General features: G+C 56.0%; 1 protein-coding gene across 1 annotated transcript in view; it reads right to left on the bottom strand.

Annotated features, from left to right (window-relative positions):
- The window catches only part of CDH22 (cadherin 22), a 127,379-nt gene extending 113,336 nt beyond the window's left edge, over positions 1–14,043 (bottom strand). The window contains exon 1 of the mRNA XM_012742986.2: positions 13,788–14,043. The gene's annotated coding sequence lies outside the window, so the exon portion shown is untranslated. The remainder of the gene's footprint in view (positions 1–13,787) is intronic.
- Positions 14,044–23,389: the final 9,346 nt, after the last annotated feature.

Here is a 23,389-nt window from a genome sequence, read left to right as displayed (position 1 = left end):
CTCTAGACGGATAGAGCCTCTGTGGTGGGTGAGGGGCTATGGGGGGGGTGTCTTCCCCACTGGACTGAAAAAGTCCTTGAAGACAGAGACTGCCCCCCCCATCCTAATGTCCCTGTGGCCCACACAGTGCCTGGCAGAGAGTGTGTGCTCAGTGAATGTCCAGGGAGGAAGGATGAACGAATGGGGGAGGAGAAGATTGCCAAGACCCTTAGCGGTTACAACCCTCTAGAATCCAGGAAAGGAAGCCAACCTCTTGCTGTCACCCAGTCTGAGGGCTGCCCCCACCCCCGATCTCAGCAAGTCCCTGTCGCCCCAGCCACCCACACATTCTGAGGACTCAGAGAGTACCTTGGACAGTGACCAGACACTTGTAAAAAATGGTTTCATCCTCCGTGGAGCTGCCACTGCAGGAAGCTGTTGGGCAGACCTGCATTCCTGCTTGTGCGTGGAGATAGGTGCTCATAGAAGCAGCCTCACCGTCCCTCCCAGGCCCTTCTGAGGACCAGGCAGGGCCCCGTGTTCTTCACATTTATGCCTCTGAGTGTGCACCCTCCGACCCAAGCTAGCAGTGGATGGGGGGGGGGTACTTCGGAATTCCTTCCCTCTCTGGTTCCTCCAGGAGTCCCTCCTTCACTTCCTCTGATCCACATGTCCCCAAATTGCCTTCAACTCCCTCTTCTAGGAGGTCCTCTGATAAAGAACCCAGGTTTCAGTTCCTGGTTTTGTGGGGTGGGGAGGAGAGAAGTGGTCTGTGATCTTTGAGTTCCATGCATTCAACAGGTATTTTCTGAGAAGTTACAAAGACACTTGTATTGCACGCAACTTCTCAGGGCCTCAACTTACTCACTTGTAAAATGGGGCTGCAGAGGGGTAGGGATGCACACAAGATCAAGTCTTTAAAAGGGGTCAGCTTCATGGTTTTATTTTGACCCTCAATACAACACATCAATTCCAGCTTCCAGCTTTCAGGAAAAAACAGGACTGTGCATTCTTGTTCCATGCTTCCTTCCTGCGTGACCTTGGCCCCTTCCCTCCCTTGGGCCGCTGGCTGCAAAAGGAAGGGGTTTCTGGTCTCTAAGTTCTGGTTCAGCTCTGGGGTCCTGAGTTTCAGGGTTCTATTCTGATGCTGGGAGGCCATCCTACCTCCTCTTTCTTCCTCCAACCCGAGGAAGGGGCTGGAGCCTCAGAAAGGAGAGGGGGACAGACCGGAGCTTCCAGGGGTGGGGAGGAGGGTGTGGAGAGAAGAGGATCTGTCCTAGCCTGGGTGTGAGAGACGAGTTAACAGCTCAATTGTTATTTCAATTACACGGATTATTTGAAAACAATGTTATGAGTTTCATCACTGACAACCCTGGGAAGTGGCTGCTATGGCAACCAGGGAAAAGAATGGCCCCAACCAGCCAATCAGAAGTTCCAACCACAGCCCCAGTTTGTACAAACTCTCTTCCCAGGGGCCCCTCCCATCCTCTGCTTGGGGAAGAGAATGAAGAGGGAAAGGAAGGGGCTAGGGAAGTGCCACTCTGGAGAAAGGAAGAGGACGAGTGAGGAAACTGAGGCCCAAGGAAAAGCAGGACTCCTGGAATTAGCTGTTCATCCCAAATTCTTCAGGGGCAAGGACACGTTTGGCCCACGGTACCCTCCTGGTGCCAGCACAGGCCTGGCACACAGCAGACAGGAACAGGCTAGTTCTAGACCCAGCTGTAGCTGAGGAGGGGTCCACCAAGAACACACAGCCACTGGGCTCACTGCCAGGAAGAGAGTGGCGTGCCAGGAGCCTCCATGGGCCGGAGAAGGGGCAGGGGAGGCCTGCGAGGATTCCAAGGTGTCTCTGAGAGCCCCGGGTATCTTTCTCAGCTGCCCTCTGCAAAGGCTGCCTCTGTGTGCAATGTCCCTTGGCCCAACCTTCTCCAAATGAGGCACCCTGGTGGTCTCCAGTAAAAGCCTTTTTACTTTGTGAATACCTCGTGCTCTCCTTTCAGAAAGAGGCCAATTTGACGGGAAGCTGGCTGGACTCTGCAGCACTGCAAAAACCCAATTCTGAAAGCCCATCTCCCCCCACCACCACCACTTGCACTCCCTGCTGTCCCCAAGTCCCTCACCAATTTTACTTACCAAATCCTTACATAGGACTTATGAGATGCGAGACACTGTCCTAAGCACTTTACAAATATAAGCTAATTTTATCCTCACCATACCCCGTGAAGCAAGTATTGCAGTTATCATCCCCATTTTACAGATAGGGAAGTCAAGGTGGTTAAGTAACTTGTGCAAAGTCAGGAGGCTGGGGAGGAGCAGCACAGGGACTAGAACCTAGCAGTCTGGCCCCAGAGTCCAGTCTCTGGGCTGCTATCCTAATTCCTCCTGACAGAAGATGACCTGGCTTGAGTCTTGCCTGATGGTCAAAAGACTCATGAGATTCACCTTTCATTGCCTCGTCTTCTTATGTCGGGAGCATCCCAATTGCAGGGAGGGACATCTCCATTGATGTGGTACCTGCTATGAGCAGGGCACTGTGTGCCCAGTACCTCCTTCATTATAGCTAGGGAGGTCTTACACCTCCCATTATACAGGTAAGAAAACTGAGGCTCAGGAAGTCACAGAAACCTGCTCAGGGCCATCCAGCCAATATGTAGCAGGTGAGGATCATTGCTGGATCTGTCTGTCTCTGACTGCCACTGACTCCTGTCAGTGAGAGACAAGATGAGTAGCACTGGTTCTTGAGGGGCTGATATGGGGGCCCTCAGAGCGAATGGATGTAAGGGCCCAGCCCAGGTGGGCGAAGGTCTGCGGGTGGGAATGCGCCTTGGGGCAGTGACCTAGCTGCCGTAGGTGTGTGTCAGGGATCATCAGGTGACCCTGTCAGACAGTGAGATGGGGATTTGAATGCCAAGCAGATGGTTTGGCACTGATGGGCGAAGCCACAGGGAGCCATTGCTGTCTTAGGAGCCTCTTTCCCTCCCTCCCGAGGCGGCCTCCCTCTTGCGCAATGGAGCAATTTCCCAAAGCATTTTCTCTAATTTGTGATTGTTTTTCTAACCCAGAAGCAGCGAGAGTCTCCAGCTTCTCTCAGCCCACGAGCCCAGCAGAGCTGAGCTGCCAAAGCTGCCGGTCTCCACCCCCAGTCCCGCCCACTTGGGGACCTGCAAGTCTCTCTGTCCCCAGAGCCCCCCAGGGCACGTGCCGGGCCAGGAAGGGTCTTACGGCCCAAATCCAAGGGCTTCTTTCCCAGCCTGAAGCTGACCGAGCTGACACAGAGACCGGGGAAAGGCTTTAGAGCAGGAGCCACCACCCGCTGGCTGATTGTGCCCAAAGGACAGCAGGGCTGGCACCCTGGAGGGAGGTGGACACGAGGGCTCTGGGAGGAGGCCAGGGGCTTCTCGAGGGCTCCCGGGGCTCTAGGGGCAGGGGCTGGAGGAGGCCAAGAGCTCTAAGAGGGGAGGAGGGCCTCAGGACAGAGCGGGGCTCCGGGAGGAAATGGGGGTTCAGAGAGGGCACAGAAATGCTGTGACATAACAGGGACTAGGGAAAGGAAGGACATGCCAGAGAGTGGCCAGGAGCTAAGTGAAGTGGCCAGGTGCTCAGTGACAGACCTGGGGCCCAGGATGGGTGGAGCTCTGCAGAGGATTGGGGTTTCCATAGTGGGCACAAGTGCTTTGCTGGGGACTCTGCAGAATGGCGCTCTGTGCCACGGCAAGACCGAGCCTCCACAAGGAGACAGGGACACAGACGGGCGCCCTGGGAGAAGCGGGGATCCTGGCCAGGGGCTCAGCTGGGGCCCGGGATTTGTGAGGACAGAGGCTCAAAAATAGAGAATGTGGACCCAGCGCAGGGTCCAGAAGGGACAGAGGCTCCGGGAGGGGGTCGGGGCTATGCAAGAGGATGGGCGTTTGGAGAGAAATGTCGGCCTCTGAAGGGATGGGGCTGAGTGAGGAGGGCCCTTCCTCTAAGGGTTGTTTGGAGGACCAAATGTGGCCATCTCCTCCCCACCAGGTGGCCTACTCTGGCCTGGCCCATCCCAGCCACCACTGTCTCTACGGCCCACCCACCCCTTGCGCCTGCAGGTCCCCTCACATTGGTCCTCTGCTCCTCCACTCACCCAAGGCCACTTTCCTCAAGGCCAGGTCCTGAGTCCTCCTCCACTAACCCCTCCATCAATGCCCCTCTCCTCACCCATTTCCTCTAAGTCACTCCTATAGACTTTGTTATCCCCCTACAGTTCAAAATCATTATCAGGTAGGCACTCAGACACCTGTAATGACCAATAAGGTTATCCTCCCTCACAGCTAACCTCAGTCCCTCCGGCTGCAAGTGCAGCGATTTCCTCTGTTCTGTCCTGGGAATAGAAAAGAGCTGATCATTAGGTGACTGTCCATCAGTATGTCCTTCATAGCTTTGGAGACATAAAGTCTTCTCAAATGTCTCTCTTCGAGGTAAAGTAATTCCAGTCCCTTCCACTGGCTTTTCTGAGCACCATCTTTATTATCAGGCATCTCCAAATGCTGTGTCAAGCTTTTACCAGAGCCTGGCACATAGTAGGCTCACAAGAAATGTATATTAGAGATAGACAAGTTGGTAGATGCATGGATGAATGAGAGTGGACAGATGGGTAGTGAGAAGATGAAAATAAAGGTGGTGGTACATGTGTGGATGGATGATGGATGGATGGATGGATGGATGGATTAATGGATGGATAGATGGATGAATGGATGGATGGATGGATGGATAGATGGATGGATGGATGGATGGATAGATGGATGGATGGATGGGCAGACAGACGGATGGATGGATGAATGGACATATGGATGGCTTAGACTGGATGCTGGATGGGTGAATAATCTCAGCCAGCATCTCAGCTTTCCCCCATGTCTCCCAAGTATAGACTCCTTTAATTTAGTCGATGGACCCCAGTTCTCCCAGACACCCAGGCATGAGACCTTGTCATATTTTGTTCCTCCCTCTCCCTCATCTCCCACAACCAAGCAGCTCCAAATCCTGTTGATCCTATATCCTTGGTGCCTTTTCCCTCTGGCCGCTGCTCTCCACCACTTCATTCAAGCCTTGACTTGTCTCCTGGACAATTTCAGCTGCCCCTTCCCCCTGCCTCATTTCTCTTTCCTTCAAGTCCACCTTAAAACATTCCCAGCAGCATAATCTTTCTACAACTCAACTCTAGCCAGCAACCTTCAGTAGTTCCCTACTGCCTACGTGCCTCAGCCTGGAGTGCCACACTTCCGGATTCGGCTGCGCCTCCCATTTCTCGTCCTCTCTCTCAGCCTCCCTTTCATGTGCTCTGTGCTCTGGTCACCTGGGCAACTGGCTGTCACCCAAACCTTCACCAAGCCTCCTCTGCTTTGCTCTTCCCATCTGCTGAAAGCCCTCCCTGTCACCTCCACCTGCAGCTGTGCCATCCCAGCTTCAACACACACTTCAAACACTGCCTCCCCAGGAAGCCTCCCCCAATCCCCTCAACCAGATATGGCCAAATGAGCCACTCCATCAAGACACACTATGGCGTACCTACCATGTGCCCACCTGGCTAATTGGGCCCTGAGGCTGGAAGGGGTCGGATACAGGGTGGGAAAGACACAATCTTTGCCTTCAAGGGGACACAGCCTGCTCATGCAGCGGTGTGTGTGCAAACACACATGTACACACAAATGTATACAGAACTCAAGGGAAAAAATGCGGGCAAAATAGTGTGGTATTAGCAGCTAGCACTTATAGAGTACTCACTATGGGTCAGACATTGTCTAGGCATTTCTATCAACTCATTTAATCCTCCCAATAATCTTATGAGGTAGGTACAGATGAGGAAACTGAGGCAGAAAGTTGGGCAACTTATCTAAGGTCACTTGGCTAGCAAGTTGCAGAGCAGGGATGGGAACCCTGGCAGTGTGTCTCCCAGGCCCTAACAGCACACAGTAGTGTGGTGTATACAGCATCATGGGAGTGGGACAGAGAGAATTCATGACAGAGCTCATCCCAACCTCCCAGTCCTCTCCCCTTCTGCCACCGATTCCCCTTCCCTTAGAACTCATCTGAATAAATGGAAATGACATTAGACTTGACTAGGGGCAAGGGACTCAGTCTGTTCTGGGACACTGTAGGGCCCTGGGCAAGTTCCCATCTCTCCCTGGGCCTCAGTTCCCCATCTCTATAATGGGCTGGACTCGTCAATCCCTAAAGGCCTTTCAACTCAGAAGTACGGAATCCTGAACACAGCTTCTAGGAGCATAGAAGACGCAGGCCTTGGCAGCCTCTGGGCTCGGAGCCTGGCTGCATCTCCCAGGAACTCTCTGTTGTCCCTGAATAGACAATTTCAGCCCCTCATCCCTGCATACCACGCTGCAAGGCCACCGTCCTATGTTTGGTCACCTGAATCTGTCTGGCTCGTCACCCGCCCATCATCTTGTCTGCCCGCTGACCTGGATCCACCCGCTTCTGCTACCCATCCATCAGCCTGCCTGGGCCCGTCCACCTTGTGTCCCCATCTGCCTGGTGTCTGTCACTTTGCCCATCATACACACGCATACACACAGTCCGCCTCCCTACCGCTGTCCCCTACTCTGCAAGCACCACGGTGACAACAAAGATGGAGTGGGGCCTTCTGCTTCTTCACTCACAGAGGGGTCCCTCGTCTTAACATTAGTGCCTCCTTTCCAGGAACCAAAACAGTTCTCAGCCGCCCCGCATGCTCTCCTTCTTCCGGAGACCCCCAGCTCCCTCCTCACTGGGCCCAAGGGCTTCTACTTGAGGAATCTGGTCAGGGCCATGTGCCTCCTGCCAAAACCATCCAAGTGGTCCCCAAAGAAATCATCGGACATGAGCGTGAAGATGTGTGTACAAGGATGTTCATTGCAGAATTGTTTGTAATAGCGAAGGATTGGAAACAACCCAAATGTCCAACAGTGGGGGCTGGTTGAATGAATTATGGACCCGCTGCACAATGGAGAACCATGCAGCTCTTAAAAAATGATGATGTAGATGTATATTTATCGAAATGGCAAGACATTCACAATATATTATAGAGAGGAAAAAAAAAGCAGGTTACAGAGGCATATGTATAAAGCAAGATGCCATTTTTATTTTTTAAAAATCTATATATGTCAAGAAGGATATGCACTGAAATGGTAGCCAACTGGTGATGGAATTATGGCTAATTAAAAATGCTTTCATATATAAAAAGATATACGTATACATATATATAAATTTACACACATGCACACATATATAGTCACTGTCTCGAACACTTCCTATGAGCCCAGCACTGCACTAAGCCCTTAGTCTACATCACCTCATTTACTCTTCCATACGATCCCCGCAGATAGGTTTTATTAAAGCCATTTTCTAGATGAGGAAACAGAGGCTCACTCAGCTAGTAAGTGGCAGAGCTAGGATTTAAACTCAGTGCTGCCTGACTCCAGATCTGTGCACCTAATCAGTAGGTTGTCATGTTTCTCATTTTGTTTATCTTCAACTTGCCTATTTTTAAAAAAATAGCATATATTTACCTGGGTGATAAAGAAACGACAGACATTAACAAGACACGGAAAGAAGAGGCTGGAAAACTATCCACAGCAATAAGCCCTCCACCTCTGGGCTCTCGGGCAGGTCTCCTGCACCAGAGCATGTTCCCTCCTCTCCAAGGACGTATATATTAGGATGGTCCGGCCCCCTGTGGTGGCAGGGGGGGCAGGGCAGGCACCTCTGGTTAGGCTGGGCCTTGGTCTTGCAGGCTTCAGTGCTCGTGCCCTGAGCCCCTTTCCCAGGGAAGGCAGTGAGTGCTGGCTTTGCACCACGTGCCGTTCTAGACACTGGCGAGGCCAAAATGAAGAAGCCCAGAGCCTGCCTTCAACACCTTCTCACCCGGGGCCAGGCTCCCCAGCCTCCGCACCCTCAGCGTTTGGGCTGCAGAATTCTCTGTAGTGCGGTGGGGAGGGCTGTCCTGTGCATTGCAGATTGTTCAGTAGATCCCTGGCCTCCTACCCACTAGATGCCAGCAGCAGTCTCTGCCCCGTTGTGACAGCCAAAAATGTCCCTAGACATTACCAAGTGCCCCCTAGGGGGGCCAAATTGCCCCAGTTGAGAAACACTGATCCCATGTGTTGCAGATGATACAAGGGAGGCAGTGAAGAAAAGTCTAAACTAATTGCTAGGGAGGTGCAATACAGATGGGAGTCACGTGCGCCCGGCTAGATGCAAGAGCTCCCTGGGATGCACCTGTCCCCAGAATTTGAGGGTCCCTTGAGGTTCCTCTCTACAGACTTGTCCTGGATGGTGATGTCCTCCCTTCTCATGGCTCTGGAGCAGGCCCATACATTTTGCTTGACTATCCATGGGGCATCCCCACTTGCATGTGCCGCCAGGATCTCACAAGTGACCCGTCCACAGCTGGCCTCCACCTCTTCTCCTCTCGTATTTACCATTTCCACGACCCACACGGCTTCCTGAGTCAGAAATGGGGACTCCTGCCATCCTCCATGCCCACGCAGTCACCCAGCCCTGTCCATTCTCACAACCCTCACAAGTCCCCCTCCACGCCCCAGACCCAGCCTGGGACCTGGTCTTCCCCCGCCAATCCACTCTCCACCCCCAACAGAGCGAGGCTTCTAAAGACAGGTCCCACTGCTAGGACGACAATGACACGCCCCTGCTGAAAACCTAGTGGCTCCCGCTGCTCTCAGGGCGAAGTCCAAGCTCTTTCTGTGGTTTTCAAGACCCACCAGACCTGGCTTCTGCCCGCCCTGCTGGCCTCATTTCCTGTGACTCCCACTCCCTGAACCCCAGCCTCTATGTGTGCCACATCAGCCAGTGGGTCCCACGCTCCTCCAGTATGCTCCCCCTCGAGTGGCCTGGAGGCTGCTTTCCCGGCTCCCCCCTTCCCTCAGCCCTTAGTGACACCCCTCCACCTGCAGGTGTGTCAAACAGCCTTCCTCCCGGAGCCTCTGCTGCCCCGGCCCCTGGCTCTCCCAGTACGAGTTGTTTAATTGCCTGTCTCTTTCCTGGACCGCCAGACTCCCCTCAGCTGGGACTCAGTCTGCTGCCCACCCCCTACCATTTAGCACAGTGCTCAGCCAGCAGTAAACGCTTACTATATATGAAAATATGTCTGTTAAACTGGGTCATGAATGGACAGGCGGTCAGATGGGTGGATGGGTGGATGCAAGGAAGAGGTACTCTTTGGGGTGGGTCCTTAATGCTTTGGAATATCTGCAGGGGATGGCATTTGGGTGGAAGGGCAGGTGGGGCTGGATGCAGGAGTGTCAGATTGGAGGCACAGTGGGAGATAAAGGAGGATGCAGACGGATTGCAAGGACCTTGAATGTCATGGTGCCGAGTCTGGACTTAATTCAGGAGGCAATGGGGAGCCATGGAAGGGCTTTAATCAAGCAAGTGACACGATCCCACCTGCGTTAGAGAAAGATCGCTCTGGTTGCCGCAGGGATTGCAGTGGGAGGGGATCAGAGGCTGGGAGGCCAGGGAGGAGGCTGCCACGGAGGGTTAAGCAGGAGCCAGTGAGGACTGAGCCAGAGCAGGGATCCTGGGATGGGTGGGAGGGAAGAAGAAGTAGAGACTAGAATGGAATGAATTGGTGGGAATCTAGAACACGTTCCTATGCGACTGGCTGCATGCAGGGACTGGGCAGTTTCCACCCCAATCTTGGCAAAGAAAGTCCCACAAAAGATCCTGAGGTCAGAGACGAATCCTGGTAGTCCTGACTCAACTCCCCTCCTGCAGCCAAGGTCATGTGCAAAACCAGAGAGGAACTGCTGCCTTTAGCTCCATGGGAACTGAGGGATACAAACAGAGGGATATTCACAATAACGATACCGCTTCGTTTACGGAGTTCCCCATGTCCAGGCTCTGTGCTAAGCACCACACCTACTCATGCACATATCATCTGTTCTTCACAACAACAGTGAGGTAGGTGTTACATTCTCCATTTCACAGAGGAAGAAACTGAGGCTCAGAGAGGTAAAGTAACTCGCCCTACACCACACAGCCAGCAAGTCACAAGCCCAGGCTGGTCTGACTGCAATGCTTATGCTCTTAATCAGCTGTTTATATTATACAAAGGAAGGAACCGATAGCAAGCCACGGCTGAAGGCTTGTGGGCTGATGAGAAAACAGGAAGTTCCCAGCTGAAACCCAGTGTGACCGCAGGAAGGAGCCTGCTGATGGAACGTGGAGGAAAAGGCGAGGGAGTGAGGGAATTCCTCCAGGTTCCTGCACCCGTGCATTCAAACTCAGACTCGCATATTCAGAAAGGTGTGTCCCCACTATAAGGGAACTGGGCTAGGGGGTCAGTAGTGTGGATATCCTTAAGCCCCGCCTGGGCCACCTTTGCAGTAATTAAAGAAAGGCATCCTCCTCTGGGGGCCCCGCAGGCCCGCAGCCGGTGAGTATAGGAAGGCTTTTTGCAAATTAGAGAAAGGTGTCCCTTCCTCCAGGTGCAATAGTCTGCCTTTAGGCCACCTGACTTGTTGAATGGAGCTTAAAATGGATTTCAGCCCCAACTCTCCCCGGAACTGAGTGCCCTTTGATAGTTAACCTACCCGACTGCGTATAACAGCCATGCCTCCAGCCTTGCTGTCCTGCACCCCTGTTCTCAGCAGCCACTCTGTATCATATGCCATGAGAAAATGTCCCCCCTGCCAGATACACGGAGCTCCAACCATTCCACAGACGACTTCCTGGTTAGGCCTTGCCTCCTCCGTAGGAGAAAAGACAAAGTCCTATTATGCCCACTGCCCTGATGAAAAAGTTGAGGTCAGGGCCTGTCCTGATGGTGAAGTATCTAGGCTTTCTCTAGAGAGGTCGGACTCAAAATACACGGTTCTAGGAAGCAGAGGCCTCCAGTCAAGAGCTGCATCTTCGGGGTGCTCTGAGGAGCCCAGGAGGGAGGGAATGCCCACCCTTGCTCGGGCAGGAGGCTTCTCTCCCTGAGCCTCATGTGAGGCTGGGTTTCCCTCAGTCTGATGAGGGTGGGGCTCCCACCTTGTCCCCAGCACCTAGCACCCTCCCTGCTCAGCTCTGGGGAGGGATGAGGAGGCCCCAGCCCAGCCACCTCCTGGGGGGCTTCTCTCCCCCTACCCCTCCCAGGCCGTGCAGCGCCAGCTGCTGCCCGAGTTATATAAACAGGAATCATTTTCTCTTCCTCTCTTTCTCTCTACCTGAGGCTGCATTTCCGAATGGAGCTTCCTGATGGAAGAAAAGGGTGGGGGGAGAACAGAGAGGGAGGAGAGGAGATTTAATTGGCTGGCTCCCGCTGCCCATGTGGTTAATAAACTGGCTGCTCCAAACTTTGCTAACTCAGGAGGAGACAGGCCCTCTCGGGGGCCCTGCCCCAGCTCCGGCCTGGCCCCTCTCAGAGGGCTTCACCAGGCAGCTCTCCTGCAAAGCCCCCGGAAAAGCCAGGGCCTGGCCTGCTGCAGGGGGACTGGGGGCCAGCCTCCAGGCACAGCTATTCCAGACCACCAGCAGCGACATCCTGAGATCACAGCCACACTTTCTACAGAAGGGCTGCGGCTTGCCTGGGGTCACAACACACTTCTAGGCACGAGCTTCTTCCTCAGTGTCTGTTACTTAGGCTTCTCTGCCAAAGGCATTTAACAGCTTTCCCCAGGCACTGGCCTGCGAGCCTTGGGGAGTCTAATTTAAACTCCTCGTGCTTCATTTAAGCAAGTGTCTTCCTGTTCTGTCTGCAACATGACACCAAGAAACTGCGCTGTTTCACCCCAGACCTGCCCAATATATAAGGAGAGTTGGTGAGGTCTGGACATCGGGACACCTGGCTTCCCATTCTGGCTCTGGACATAGCTGACCACATGACCTCAGGCCTCTGTTTCCACTACGTTATAATGGGAAAGAGGGTGGCCCAGGGGGTCTCCAATGTGCTCACAATTAGGAACAGGGGAGAGGGTTCTCATCTCCGGGAGCCAGCTGACTGGGCCACCCAGGAGGGGCAGGTGCCTCTTAGTTGAGAGACCTGGCTGGCTTTGCAAAGCACCTGCCCCAGAGACATTGGCGTCAGTGGTCCCAGAGGGGCACACAGGCATGACCAGGGAGCAATGTTTAAGTGTCCACAATAGCCCTCCCTTCCAGGAGGAATGAAAGAGGAGCGTCCCAGACGCTGGGAAAAGGAGAGGAGTAAGGGTGCAGTGAGGTGGAGAAGTGGCTGGGGCACGGAGGGGGACAGGGGAGAGGGGTCTGCTGCAGAGAGAAACTGAGGCAGGCAGGATGGAAGATGAGTGGGGGAAGAAATGCTTATAGATGGGCAATGACCAAAGGATGTCATTATGGTTATGGAGGCCAAATTCCAAAAAGGGCTGTAGAGTAGGGGTCATTAAAGGGTACAGAGAGGGCATTGATGCACAAGCTTAGGGGACACTAATGAGGGACAGAGGGTCATGACGGTTAGAGAGGAGCCTTCAGGTGGTGCTGCTGACATGGGGCAGTGGCGCGGACTAGCGGGAAGAAGATGAGATCCAGAACCGCGCTGGAAGGGCCCGCAAAGGCCGGCAGCAGCGCAAGCCTTCAAATGAGCCGCAGCCTGTGCCGGGGGCACCTAGGCCAGCTCCAGGGCCCCGAGAGTGCTGGAATCGGGCCCACGGAAAACAGAGTTGAACACTGCAACCCCCCGCGACGGCTGAAAGGGTGGGAGAGAAGACAGAGGTTCCCAGGAGCGCGAGGGTGGGAAGCCCTGGCCGGCTTCAAGCAGCGGCTTGTCTGCCCGCCACAAGGGGGTGCCCCTGCAGCTCGGGGAGCCCTCGGAGGACGCGGGGTGGGCCCCTCCCGGGCACAGGGGTCTCTGGCGGCGCCCAGCTGGGGCAAGGGCCGAGCAGTGCCAGAGCAGAGGGGGTGGAGAGATCAGGTCGCGAGGCGTGAGCGAGGCGGGCCGGACTGTGCCCACCGAGGGCCGCCTGCACCTGCGCGCTCAGAGTCCACTGTGCCCCCTGACGCGCCCCAGCCCGAGGGTCAGCCCTGAGTGGCGCTCCCTTTGGACGTGAGGCTGCCGGGGACCCCGTCCTTCTTCCGTGGCAGGGACAATGTCCCGGGAGTCGGGTCCCAGGGAAGAGGGCAGAGCTGGCCCTCGCTCAGCGCCTGTCCGCCCGACGGCCAGAGGGCAGCTGGGGCGCGCCGGCAAGGCCGGCAGGGGTCCCTGTGGGCGGGCTCCCCATCCCCCTGAGGTGGCCGCAGCCGTGCGTGTCGCGGCGGCTGGAGTCTGCCTCTGGGTGCCCCTGGACGCGGCAAGACCTCGCACACACACACCCGCGCGCACACGCTCACGCCGTGCGGTATTTCCCGGCCCCGGACCCCGCCTCTGGGAGGGGCCGGGAGCTGAGCCCCGCTAGCTAGGTGGGGGGACCCGGAACGCCTGGGTCCCTGCCCCCGCGCTACAGCTGTGCCCCCTTCCCAGCCCCTTTAGGCGCACGGGCTCGGCCCAAGGCGCTGCCTCCCCTCGGCCCGCGGGGGTCCCGGAGGCTCTGGCGCGCGGTGGGCGAGGCGGGGGACCGGTGGGGGCCACCGGCTTCGGGCCGAGAGGCGGCTGGGCTCCGCGCCGGGGAAAGTTTGGACGTGGGAAACTCCCTTCCTGCCCGCCCGCCCCGCCGAGAGGAGGGGGCACGCGGGGGCCGGGTGCGGGCACCGGGCTCCCCCTGCGGCGGGAGGCTCGCCCCCCGCGCCGCCCGCCCGGCCGCTCCCGCCGGCCGGGGGCTCCCTCCGGGCTGGGCAGCTCCCCTCGGCGGCGATCCGGCCGCCCCTCCCGCGGCACCCCGCGCTCTTACCTCGGGGAGCGGCCCGGGGCTCCCCCCAGTCCTGCCGCCTCGGGACGCTGCGTGGGGCGGGAGCCCCGGCGCGGGTGGCGGGCGAGTCCGGAGCCCGGCGGCCGCCCGGAGGAGCCGGAGGGAGAGCGGGAGCGAGAGGGGGAGCCGCGGCGGCGTGTGCGCGCGTGTGTGTGAGCGAGAGAGCGAGGGAGCGAGGGAGTGAGCGAGCGGGAGCGAGGGAGTGTGCGTGTCTGACTAGGGGGGAAGTGTGCAAGGGACGGATCCCTTCCTTCCTCCCGCAGCCTCTGGTGGAGACTCGGAGAATGCAGCGCCCGCCGGGCAGGAGCGCCGCGCAGCGCCCAGCCGCAGGCGGCCGCGGGCCGGACCCCGGCCGGGGAGCCCCGGCCCCCGCCCCCCGGATCGCGCCCCTCCCTCGCCGGGAGGGGGGGCTCTTCAGCTGTCGGGCGGTCCAGTCCCAGGAAACCCCCGGGGGGCGGTGCCCCTCCCTCCTCCAACCCGAGATCCGCGCGAAGGGAGCGCCCCCAGGAGGGGACCATCCACATCCCCGCCTGGCAGCTCCCCCGGTGGCCGCAGTTTGAGCCCTGGCCCTGTTCCTCCACCTGATTTTCCTGCGTCTAGGGCTTCCCATTCCCTCGGCTACCGGCTACCATGGGAGCCCGGCTTCAGAGGAGAGGGGGCACAAGCGAGGGCAGGGGCAGACTTCTCCAGTGGCCGCCCTGGCTAGCTGCCCGGAAAGGCCCCTTGCACGACCGGCCAGCTTCAGCAACAATACTGCGCACTGAAGCGGCCGGAGTCTGGTGCCCAGGGCCGCGAGTCCCCGGGCAGGTGGGAAGTCGGGTGTCCCGGCAGGAGAAACATGTGGGCTTCTCCTCCTCTGGAGGGCCACGCTGGACATCCTTGCAATGGACAAAGTAAGCAGGCGACACAAGACGGCCCTGTGCTAAACTTAGCGCCACCGTGGCCTGGTGAGTCTCCCAATAAAATCCTCCCACTGCCCAGAAACCCGTTGCAGGCTGGAGTTTTCATTCTTTTTAAAACCCAGCCAGCCTGCTGCCTGAGTCTTATCTGCTGGTGTGTTCCCGTGGCTGCCTGGCCTTCCCTACGGCCTCCTCTCTGGGATGAGGCCTAACTGAGGACATTCCCCCCACTCCTTAGTTCTCAATATGAGGTTGTTGGTGGCGGGATAGGACCAGTGACTCCCTTTGCCTTAGGTTGGGGATCCCCTTGGGACCTCCCATTCCCTGTGGCTGTCAGATAGGGGGTGTAGGATAACAGGAGACAGGACAGCCGTGTGCCTCTGTCCTGCCATGCTGTCACTGAGCAGACACATAGTGACCTGTAGTCAGCCTCTGAAGTTCATGGCAAAGAGGGGCAGGGCCCTCCAGGACCCCCAGACTCCTGTGGGTTTTCAAGGACCCAGGCTCCACCTCACCCCTATCCTGCTCTTCCCCTTGCCTCTCTCCTTAATTTCCATCTCCGCCCCTACACCCTGGTCCTTCTCTTACTCTCCCTGGTGATTAGAATCACCTCTCCCACTGGCTCCCCCTCCAGCCCCTCCTGTAAACTCCATCACTCATACACTTATTTTGAGATTTATTCTCCATCGTGCCAGCCTGTTCCCTCCCCTAGGTCCTTCCCCCAGTTTATTCCCCTTCATTGATCTCTCCCAGCCTTGCCTTTGTACCGTAGTCCTTCTCTCCATCCCTCTCCTCCCCTCTCCTCTCTATTCTTAGCCTCCACTCTTTCATGCTTTCAGAGGCCAGAGGCCAGCCTTCCAGATGCATCTCTTCGCTTTCTCTTCTCTCCCTCCCCTCCGACTCACTTTTGCTGTTTGCTGCCACTTCCTCCCTCCAGGCCCTGGTGTGGGCTGTTTGTCTTGGGAGTCAGACCTACTTAATCGCCCACAGGTTGTTGGACCTGGGACGTTGTTGCTGTCACTTCTGCAGGGACACAGTAGGTGCCCAACAAATACTATAGCATGAACTGCTCTCATATCTATTTTGTTCTAGTCTCTCTCTCTCTTCTCTCTATTAGACCTCCTGGCTTTTTCTGTCCGAATGCCTCCTCTTTTTGGGCTCGCCAGCGTTATCTGTGACTTCCTTCCTTCAGCAAACTTGCTCTGAGCATCCGCTCTGGGCCAGGGACTATGCTACGCTCTGAGAACAAATTGAGCATTTGTTGTGTAACATGATTTTGCTTTTAAGTCCTCATGATAATCAGATACTAGCACCAGCCCCATTTACAAGTGAGGAAACCGAGGCACATGGTGTTGAAATATCAAGATCACACAGTTGGCAAGTGGCGAGATCAGACTGATGCATCACACCTGGGTCTCACCGTGCACTCTAGTCTGGGAGAAGGTAGGCAGGGATTTCTGCTGCGGTGTGGCAGGTGCAGCAAGAGGCAGTGTGGTGTGATAGAGGACGAACTGGTCAGACCTGGACTCTGAAGGCAGCTGTGCCCCGTGCAGAATGTAGGACACGCTGGACAAGCCACTTCCCCCAGCATTGGTGTGCAGATAAGATGATGATAATAATAATAGCATTTATGGAGCCTGTGCCATGTGTCCAGCCCTGTGCTAACTGCTTTACATGGATTATTTCATTTGACCTTCATGACAACCAACTTATACATTAGTAAAAGGGGTAACTAAGGCACAGAGAAACTATGAAGCATGGCCAAGGTCAAACAGTTTGTGGCAGAGCTGGGATTCAAACTGAGGCAGGCTGGGTGGGGCCAAAGCCTGTGCGCTGAGCTGGTGTGCAAGATTGCTTCTGGCCAAGTGTGATGCCAAGCACTCTGTACATGGGGGTTTGAACCTGTGTGTGTGTGTTAACATCATAGCTTGGTGAGTATACAAATAAGGGAGACTCTACTCTTCCAGGGCTTGGGATGGGGTGAGGAAGGATCGTGGGGTGGGGCATGGCTAGGGAACGATTCCAGGAGGAGGAGCTTGTGAGATGCCTCCTTCCTCTTCCATCAGAAAGGTGTCCAGCCCCGTCTTGCCACCCTGAGCTTGTACTCCCTTGGGAGCAGTCATCTGGGTCCTTGAGTATTTCTCTCTCTCTAGCCCACAGTTACTCTACTTTGATCCTGTTGACATTTGAGCCAGGTAATTCCTTGTTGTGGAGGCTGTCCTACAAGTTTAGCAGCATCTCTAGCCTCTACCCACTAGATGCCAGTAGCACACCCCCTGCCCCAGTTGTGACAACTAAAAATGTGTCCAGACATTGCCAAATGTCTCCTGAAGGGCAAAATCACCGCCAGTTGAGAGCTACGGCTCTAATCTGAGTGCCTTAACAGCAGGGGCTGCTCCAGGGAGCCCTGCGAGTTTGAGCAGGTGTCAGCAAAGGGCATGTGTGTGTGTGGGGGGGAGCTACACTTAGCTCCAGGCTCTGCCATTGTCCCTGGCTCTTCTCTCCTTCCCTACATCTGCTCCCGCCACGGCCACATCCCACAGGGCCTCACTTCTCTCTGGCATCTCTGTGTCTGTCTTTGCTTTCTCATGCACTGTCCATCTGTCCTCCCTCTCTGACTCCCTCCATCCCTGTCCTTGTCTTCTCCCCGTCAGTGTTGCTGGGTCTCTCTGGGTGTCTTTCTCCTTATTTGTCTCCTCCTTCCTGTCCTATATTCTTCTCCAGCCCTCTTGCCCCCTGTCCTCACCTGTCTGCTTGTCTCCTGGCTGTATCCCTGCTGTCTTTCTCTTTCTATTTCCTCTTCCTCCTGTCCTGTCCTCTCTGTCTCTGTCCTCCTGTCTTGTCCTCTCTATCTCGCTCTCTCTGTCTTTCTCTGTCTCATCCTACCTCTGTTTGTCACCCCGCCCCAGTCTCACTCTGTCCTACTCTGGCACTCTCTCCCCATCCCTCTCCTCCCTGCCTTTTCCCTTTCTCTCTTCTTCTCCCCACACTTCCTTCTACCTCTTCCTCCTCCCTCCCTGCTCCCTTCCTCCCTCCCTCCTTTCTTCCCTTGACAAACAACACAAATCAGGGTTTGCTTTCATCTTCCCCCAGATCCTTCTTCCTCCCTCCCTCCTTCTTTCCTTCCTTCCTTCCCCCCAATCTCTTCTTCCACTCTCCTCCCTCTGCTCCTGCGTCCCCTCCCTCCCTTCCTCCCCCTCCTCCCGCTTTGTCTGTGGGAGCTGGAAGTTAAAAGCTTTTCCGAACTTGCTCTCCAGTCGCTGTTCCGGCGCCTTTCATCTCTCCAGCACATTTGTAAAACTGCGCAGACTGAAGGGCCGTGACATGAACAACCAAAGAAATGTCAGCGCGGGGACCGGCCGCCAGCCCGCCGGGGGGCAGTGGGGGAGCCGTCAGGACGCACCCCAACCCCTCCTGGGAGGGGACTGGACCTGGACAGGGACGGAGGGCACCCCACGAGGGCCCCCCCAGCGCCCTGAGCCTCTGCGGAGCGCGAAGCCGCCAGGGCTGGGGTCAGGCGGGGTGGGGCGGAGCGGCTCCAGGGAGGGGGCGCTGGCTGGGTGGCCATCCGCCTTGGAAAAGACCCAGCTCAGCGGGGGGTGGGAGAGGGAGGGGCCGAGAGCGGGCGGGAGCCACTGGCAGAGGCCTGCTGCGCCCTTAAACACCTCATCGTGTTCATCCTCACGGAGCTGGAGCCAGACTGTCTGGGTTCAAATCCCATCACCAACAATTACCGTGTCACCCTGGGCAAGCGACTTCACCTCTCCACGTCTCAGTTTCCTCACAGGTAAAACACGGATGGCGAAGATTAAATGAGTAAATCCATGAAAGCCACTTAGGATAGGTGTTTGCTATAATTAACAATAAGAATAGCCACAACAGCTCTGCAAAATGAGATTATCAGCCCCAAGCTACAGATGGGGGCACTAAGGTTTAAAGGGAGAAAGTGCCTTGCTGGAGGACTTACCACAGGCCAGGGGAAGAAAAGAGCTAAAGCTCGGCTCCCTCCCTCCCCCGTCCCCTTTTCTCCTCAAGGGAGAGGGCACAGGATGAAACACAAGTTCCAGAAGTTTATGGAGTGAGTCTGTTTTGTTCACTGCTGTAGCCTCCATAGCAGATGCTCAGTAAGTGTTTGCTGAACATATGAGTGAATAAATGAATGAAAATGCCGGAAAGGTACCAATGCTAGAAAATGGAAAGGCTACTACTTTGTTTGCAGGGGTTCAGTGGGGTGAGGATGGAAAAGGAGGAGCTCAGCACCTAGGGAAGTGCTGGGTGAAGGAGCTTGTGCACATCCAGGACTCCCGTCCAGGGCCTAAGCAGGGTTAGCACCATGGACAGCAGCCATGGCCCGGGCCAGGTGCCAGCTTTCCACCAGGAGCTGTCCAGCTGCCTAGTTGGCCCTGCCCTCCATCTGGCCATGTACATCCCAGCCCACATTCCTGCTTCCTAACCCTGCTCCTCTAACTCGGTCTGGAGCTAGGCCCCAGCCTACCACATCCTATACACACTTTGGACCTCCTCTCTCTCTCTCTGGACCCAGATCCAAAGCCACTGGGGAAGGCATGCCTCCTCATTTTCCTCTCCCTTCCTCCTGCCCTAGACAGCTTCTGCAGTCCTGAGGCCTGACTCTGCAGGTGGCTGTGTGGAGATGGCCATACAGGCTTCCCGAAATGCCCTAAAGCCATAGCAGAGCAGAACAGCAGGGCCTGAGAACCTAAACCCTCCCTCCTGAACCCCCTTCCCTGGGGTGGCAGGGTAAGACAGCCCTCCCAGCCTCCCCGCAACACACATACTTCAAACACTGCCTCTGCCTGAATTATTCACCTGCCTCTCCCCAGGGCTGCTGCAGAGCGCCCAGCCCAGGTGCTGAGCAGGAAAAAGCAGGAAGGCCCATTAAATTTAAACACCGCTGAGGATTGTCAGATGTGAGGTTCTATTCCTGGCCTGGAGAAGAGGCTGCAGGAGGAGAGAGGGGATCAACAAGGGAGTGAGGGGGAGAGACCCACCATGGGGTGAGTGACTTGCTGGGCACCAGTAGGGCCGGGCCAGGATGCTGGAGGACCTGGGCCTTCCCTCACCTGCAGGTTCTCAGCCATGAGCAAGTGGACTTTGCTGTGCTACCTCGTCCCCCTGGTTCTGGTAGGACAGGTGATCCCACTTAAAAACAGCTTCTCTGCAGTCACTGGAAAGCCCACCATTGTGGCTTCAGCGTGAGAAACAGGGCATTGCTTTTCTGCCCTCATCTCTTGCTGTGCCCTTCCACCATATATCCTGGTAATGCCAAACTGAGCTTTTACAATGTTCTTTCCCCTTTCCTCCTTTGTCTTGCTGAAAAACTCCTTATTTATCTCTCAAAATCCAGCTTAAGCATTACTCCAGCAGATGACATGAAGCTCTCCCACCTCTGCCCTCCACTGGACCTGGAACACATGTCCCTGCCCCCCACTTCCTACCCCTCCTCTCATGGGTAATGGAGTCCTTGACTGTCAGGCCATCACAGGTCAGGACCAATTGAGAACAGGTGGTTGGAAGCAGTGGAGAGGATGCTAGTTACCTGAGATGTCTAAGACCTCCCAGTTCTTGCCCTGGCTCCAGCTCTCTATGTGTTTGGGGGTGAGGCCCTCGTTCCCTCTTGGCCTGGGCTTGCTATTAGGTGACATAGAGGAGGAACAGCAGCAGATGCTTCATGATGGTCAAGGGCCCTTCCAGTAATTAGGATGCAGGATTCTCTGCTCCACACACACTTTTTCAAACCATCTCTGGCTTCTCCCTTGTATGGCCACTGCCTGACCAGCGCCCTGTTGACCCCGAAGCAGTGGTGTGCTGCAGCCGGTTTGTACTGGCTTATTAAAGCCAGTGGTTCGGTTTATTTTCAGGAATTTTGCAAGCCAGTTTTGGCAGCCCTTGAAATTGGCCACGCGGAAAGTATTTATACCATGGAGATGAACAACACAAATCAGAGCTTGCTCCCGTCTTCCCCTAAAGCCACTCTACCCATGACTGAGTGTCTCGTGCCCACCTGCGGGCCTTTGCCTCTGCGGCCTCCACTTGAGAGGCCTCCACTCTGTCCCTCGCTGCCTGCTGTCTCTCACCCAGGCTTCAGGCTCCGACTTGTACATGACCCACTCAGAGTCGAGTGCTCCTTGCCTCACCATACAGTGCTCCTCACTGTCTAGAATGCTCATTTTTCGTGGCAACACAGTTCGACTGGGGAAGAGTACACGCTCTGGAGCAGAGATCTGCGTGGAAATCCCGGCCCTGCTCCACGCGTGCAAGGCTGTGTCCTCATCAGCACGGCTCCTGCTCAGCTGTTACCTTCTTACAGAGGACTTCTCTGGCCACCCCAAGTCACCTGGCGTCCCCCCATCCTGCCTTGCCCCTGACACCACTACATCTTTTCACCCTGCTTTGTCTGTCTTCTGAGCTCTTACCACTTCCTGGCATTTACATTTATGTGTTAACTCATCCAGCGCCCATTTCTCTGTCTAGAACGTGATCTCTTTGAGGGCAGGGGTCTTTTCTATCCTGTTTGCTGCTACGCCCTCCTCTCCTGGAGCAAAGGAGGTACTCAGTCGTTTCACCGAGCAAATGGTTGTGTGATCTTGGGCAAGTCATGCCACCTCCCTGAATTTCAGCTTCCTCAACACCCAACCTGGAAGAATTAGTGTGAGGTGCATATTCCTGACCTGAGCTGCCTTAGAGGAGGGCCCAGGACTGGGATTCTAGTCCCAGCTCTGCCCCTAACTCACTGTGTCACCTTGGGCAAGTCACCCCTCCCCCTGGCCTTGGTTTTGCCTACCTCTCAGGGGACAGGTGAGATGACAAGCCAGAGGGAGGTCATTTCAATCTTAGGGCCCCATCTGCCATTCCCTCCCACCCCATCCCCACCTCATTCATTCATTCATTCATCCAATAAATATTTAATGAGCATCTACTATGTGCCAAGCACTGAGGCTATAGCACCGAACATAGGGATTCTCTCATGGACATACATCCCAGTTGGGGAGACAATGAATAAGATAAATTAGTAAAATAAAAAGAATGTCCTGGTGATCATGCTAAGGAGAAATTAAATGCAGGGAAGCACAGAGAGGTTTGAAGAGGAGGTGTCCGTTTCAGGAAGGGGGTCAGGAAAGTGTCTCACTGCGAAGCCGATATGTGAAGACTGACACAAAGGCGGTGGCTCTCCAGGTGGAGGGCGAATAGCAAGTACAGAAGCCAGAGAAGCAGGGGTGGGCCTGGTGTGTCCGCAGCCCAGTGAGCTGGGGCCAGTGACAGGGGAAGCAGGATGACAGTTCTCGGCCTCCCCCGCCCGCCCTCATTAGGAAGCAGGTCCCAAAGTCTGTGACACAGGAGTCTCGAAAGGAGCAGAGGGAGTCCCCTGCGCCCCCTGCCTCCCTCCCTGCCTCCCTGCCGGGGCCTCTCCTGAGCGGGGAGCCCGGGCTCCTGGCGGGTGTTGGCAGCTTTCGGATCAGTAATTTATCTCCCATGCCGTGCGTTTCCTGGAGCCGGGCACTTCCTCCCCGCTCAGCCCCGCGCCCCTGAGCGGCAGAGACAGGTGTGAGGAATTAGCTGTGGGGACTAATGCCGTGACAGGAACCAGCACAAAAGAAGGGGACAGAGTGTAATGTTTATTACGTTTGAAGCAAAGCAAACATGCGGCCTATTTATGTATCTATAGAGAATTAATTGGCGAGCGGCAGCAAGAAGCAGATTATAAATTAGAATCATTTTCGCCAACTGAAACCCATTCATCTTGCTTCAGAATGGGCCTGTCACCTCCTCCTGACTAATTCCTTTTAAATTCGTTGCTTTTTCCTCACTGGCCCCCCGCAGCTTTCACCTTGAGACCTGAACCCCTCGAGGTTGGCAACGCCTCAGGGAAAGGCTGCGTTCAGGGGCTGTGCTTTTCGGGGCCCACTCTCCTCTTCCCCTTCCAGCCCCCTGGAACTCGCCCCACCCCCCACAACCCGTCTGGGTCTCAGCGCCTGCTGCCCTGGCCGTACGCAGTTGTCCCTTCTGCCTCTGTGGCCCAGAGCCTCCCTCAGCCCTCCCTAGCTCTGGCCTGTCCCTGAGAATCTGGCACGAGGCCCTCCTCGCCCCACGCAGAGGCTCAGGCCAGGCAGGGGAGGGTGTGGAGGGGCAGGGCAGCATGAGGTTGCCACTCTGGGGACCCTGGGGCACTGGCTGCTGCTGCCTGTGTTTGATTCGGGCTCAGCGCAGGCAGTCTCCACGGGGATCAAAGGGAAGCCACGCTGCTGGGTCCCCAGTGGGCTTGAACCTGGCTTCTCTCACCTGGAGCCTGCGGAGATGAAAGGCCAGGGCAGGTGCCAGAGACTGCCAGGCCTAAGAGCAGTGCCATGCGTGCCCTGGGCTGTGGCCCAGTTAACCCTTCCCTTCCCCCTGCCGGAGCCGCGGCCAGCTCTTCGAATCTGGAGGCCTTTGGGGGAAGAGAAAGCTGCCAGAACGTGAGTCCCCAGGGCTGGGACAGGTAGCTAAACATTAGTGGCCTACGGATCAAAGGTTTGGGCCCTTGAGTGAGCCCGACCTAGGTCTGAATTCAGGGAGCACCTCCCAAGTAGTGGTGGCACCTCTCTGAGCCTCAGTTTCCTTGACTGTAACATGGAAATGATGATAATATTACCTATGACCTGAACTGGCATTCAGCTGGTCTTGTTAATG

This window comes from Microcebus murinus, chromosome 16, assembly GCF_040939455.1.
Source record: "Microcebus murinus isolate Inina chromosome 16, M.murinus_Inina_mat1.0, whole genome shotgun sequence".
NCBI lineage: Eukaryota > Metazoa > Chordata > Mammalia > Primates > Cheirogaleidae > Microcebus > Microcebus murinus.
The sequence above is the reverse complement of the archived record's forward strand: the minus strand, read 5'-3'. Positions and strand labels throughout refer to the sequence as shown.